Source organism: Mandrillus leucophaeus, unplaced genomic scaffold, assembly GCF_000951045.1.
Source record: "Mandrillus leucophaeus isolate KB7577 unplaced genomic scaffold, Mleu.le_1.0 Scaffold34, whole genome shotgun sequence".
Classification (NCBI taxonomy): domain Eukaryota; kingdom Metazoa; phylum Chordata; class Mammalia; order Primates; family Cercopithecidae; genus Mandrillus; species Mandrillus leucophaeus.
This window is the reverse complement of record NW_012103587.1, coordinates 6,233,800-6,237,457: the sequence shown is the minus strand read 5'-3', so window position 1 is coordinate 6,237,457 and position 3,658 is coordinate 6,233,800.

The following is a 3,658-nucleotide window of genomic DNA, read 5'->3' as shown; positions in this document are numbered from 1 at the left end:
AAAGAAAGAAAGAAAGAAAGAAAGAAAGAAAGAAAGAATCAAGGGTCCTACTCTGATTGCCACATCTCCATCCATCATACAAACTCAGGTGCTACCAGGGTCAGATAAAAAGTAGTGACAAGGCTGGGAGTGGTGGCTCATACCTTTAATCCCGGCCCTGTGGGAGGCCAAGGCAAGAAGATTGCTGGAGCCCAGGAGTTTGAGACCAGCCTGGGTCACATAGCAAAGATCCTGCCTCTACAAAAAGAAAAAACAGTAGTGAGAGTGGTGGGGGCTGCCATGAGCTGGAGACACACTCCCATCAGATAAGAGCAGGCAGGTGCCACTTGGCACCAGCCAGTGGTGGTCATGTGAAAGGTGAGGCTGGCGTTGACAAATTTTCTGATTTTGAAGGATAGCAGGCCTCTGGAAAACTATCTAGAAATCAGGATTTAACATAAACCCCTCCAATGCTTTCATGTTGGTTAAATTTTTAAAAACATTCTGAAATACACACCAAATTGGTCTGTGGCTCAGATTTGACCTGCAGGATACCAGCTTGCAGGCACCACCTCCCAGTAAACCCTCTTAATAATGATAGTCGATGCTCACGGGACAGCAACTTCACATCAAAGCCTTCCTGAGAACCTTGCACGACCCATCTCATTTAATTCTCTAGCAATCCTGTGAGCTGCTTATTCATGTATTCATTCTTTCAAATCTCTCTTGAGCACCTACGATGGGCCCAGCAGCACTCACGGTGCAGGATCCAGCAGCGAACCCAGTATTACGCCTTCTCTTGGCAGCAGCACCCTGGACTTCCTTTGAGAAAACCCCCTTCTTGCATGGGCCTCCTAAACCAGCCCCAGGAGGGGAGGTGTGACTCCTACCTGTCCAAGCAGAAGATAGATTCTAAACAGCCACAGTGATTGGTTCAGGGATAGGCACACAACTCTGTCAGCCAACGAGGCTCAATCCTTAGACATTTTACGGGAATTCTAGTAGGAGAGAACCTTTCTTTAGAGATTGAAAGTAGGAGCACCTGAGGCTGAGGCTTCTGGGGAAATCACCATTGTAAGGGGCAGAGCGAGGGCAAACAATGAAAAAGGGTATAAATAAACAAAGTCATCTCGAAACTGATGAGTGGCTCTACGGAAAAAGTCCTGGGACTGGTGGCTGTTGGGGACAGGTAGTTGATGAAGGTCTGCATGGAGGACACACATTTGAGCCAGCCTTGTGAGCAGAGGGATACAGGTTGTTGCAGGAAGGCAGGAGTGCTAGGTCCAGGGGCAGCGTGTCCAGGGAGGCTGGTGAGGCTGGAGGAGAGGGCAGGGAGGACCATGCTGGGAGATAAGACAGAAGCCATGGGAAGGCCACATGCAGAGGGCCTGGTGGCTGTGATAGGAGCTGGAACACAGCTGGGTGCGGTGGCTCACTCCTGTAATCCCAGCACTTTGGGAGGCCAAGGCGGATGGATCACTTGAGATCAGGAGTTTGACACCAACCTGGCCAATATGGTGAAGCCCTGTCTGTAGTAAAAAATTTTTAAAGCAGCCTGGCATGGTGGCAGGCACCTGTAATCCCAGCTACTTGGGAGGCTGAGGCATGAGAATCACTTGAACCCGGGAGACAGAGGTTGCAGTGAGCCAATTGTGCCACTGCACTCCAGCCTGGGTGAGACTCCATCTCAAAAAAAAGAAAAGAAAGGAAAAGAAGAAGCTGGAATGTTACTGTAAGTGCAATAAGAAGCTCTTGGTTGGCAGGACCTTGTCTGCAACCTTTGCAGGTCACTCTGAGTGCTGGGGACATGAAGTGTTGAGGGGCAGCAAGAAGAGACCAGCTGAGAAGGGTCTTTGCAGAGGAAGAATGTGAGCACCGTGTCTGCAAGGTGCATCCAGAGAACCACGTTACCTGAACAAAAACTCCTAGAGGAAAGCCAAACACCCAGCTGTCCACCCGGGAGCTGCCTGCAGAAAGGGCTGACTGACACCCAGGCTGAGACTCACAGAGGCAAACTGAGGACCGAGCATGTGCAGTGAAAAACCCTACTAATTTCCCCAAAGTCTGAAACTCAAATATGAGCCATATGTCTCTCCCTGAACCGAGCGCCACAGACCTACACACTGCGATTCCCCAGTTTGTCATTAACTCGCTGAAAAAATGTCACGTCTTTCAAAAACAAAAGTGACCTTTGAGTGGATTTTCTGGTTGTTAGTAGGAAAAGGGGGCTGTGAAGGATCGCCTCTCTTTCAGGATCCCTGGGGTTCCCTGGCAAAGCAGCTGCAAGCCGGGCCACTGTCCAGGGCTGAGGAGGCAGCATTGGTCATGGGCTGCAAATGTGTCTTCGTGCAAAGCTGAGAGATCCGACTGACAATCAAATGTTCTCCCAAGGTAGCTTTCTGACCTTAGGGGGTCCCCAGACTCAAATGAGCCTTCCCTCCATCCAGGTAGCTGGAGGCCAGCAACTTCTGCTTTAGAAATTCCTTTAAGTTCAGATGCTTCCAGTCCTATGTGAATGCAAATGTCCTTCCAGGGAAGAGCGGCTTTAGGCCAGTGTTTTTGAAAAAGCTGGATACAGTTGGCTGTCATTGCTCAGCAAGCCTTAGAAAGATGGCACAGAGGACTGGGAAGGTCACCGTGGGGGCTGAGAGAGGCAGCAGAAAGGGAGTGCCTCAGTGGTGGTCCCCAGATCCAAAGGAGAATATAATTTTCCAGTAATGATGAAAGGGCTTCGCTGAACAACTAATAATGTAGAAGAATCCCAGAGTAAAGTAGAGACAATTAAATCCAATGATTTCATCTATCCTTGCTCAGAAGAAAAGAAAGAGAGAGATGTCATACTTCCTCTCAGGGCAGGGAGCACGTCAAGCTGAGGACATCCAGGTGTCCGATACGGCGTTCTGCAGACCGTCAATGTCTTACTTCAATCATCTTTTCACCTGTCGTTGGTTTTGCTAAGGGGACATTCCAAACCCTTCTACCTCTTAAAAATTAATGTCAATATTTACTGAGTTCCTGCTACATGCCAGAGTCGCAGTGAGGGCTTTTATACAGTATTTTTTCATCCTAACAGATCTGCAATGTCTTACCCACAATTCTGAAAATGTTTTGAAAAAAAAAAAATCACTCTCAACTTCAAAATTTTTCTTCATAGATTTGCAACAAAATATTTGGTAAGAAAATTTGGAATAATGCAAAACTATATAAAGTGCTTTTATAGCACACTTACTGTTGCTGTCTTACATGTTTTACTACAGAAATATTGCTTTTATATTATAGGGTTCTACCTCAGATTGGAGGTAATCCTGAGTATGATACCATATATTAATATACTATGTATCCATCTATGTGTAGAATTGTGTGTTTGCATGTGTATGGGTGTGCATAAAATTTTAAATTTCTAATTTTTTTTTTTTTTTTTTTTTGAGACAGAGTTTCACTCTGTCACCCAGGCTGGAGTGCAGTGGTGCAATCTCAACTCACTGCAACCTCCGCCTTCTGGTTTCAAGTGATTCTCCTGCCTCGGCCTCCCAAGTAGCTGGGATTACAGGCACCTGCTACCACGCCCAGCTAATTTTTGTATTTTTAGTAGAGACGGGGTTTCACCATATTGACCAGGCTGGTCTCAAACTCCTGACCTCGTGATCTGCCCACCTCAGCTTCGCAAAGTGCTGGGATT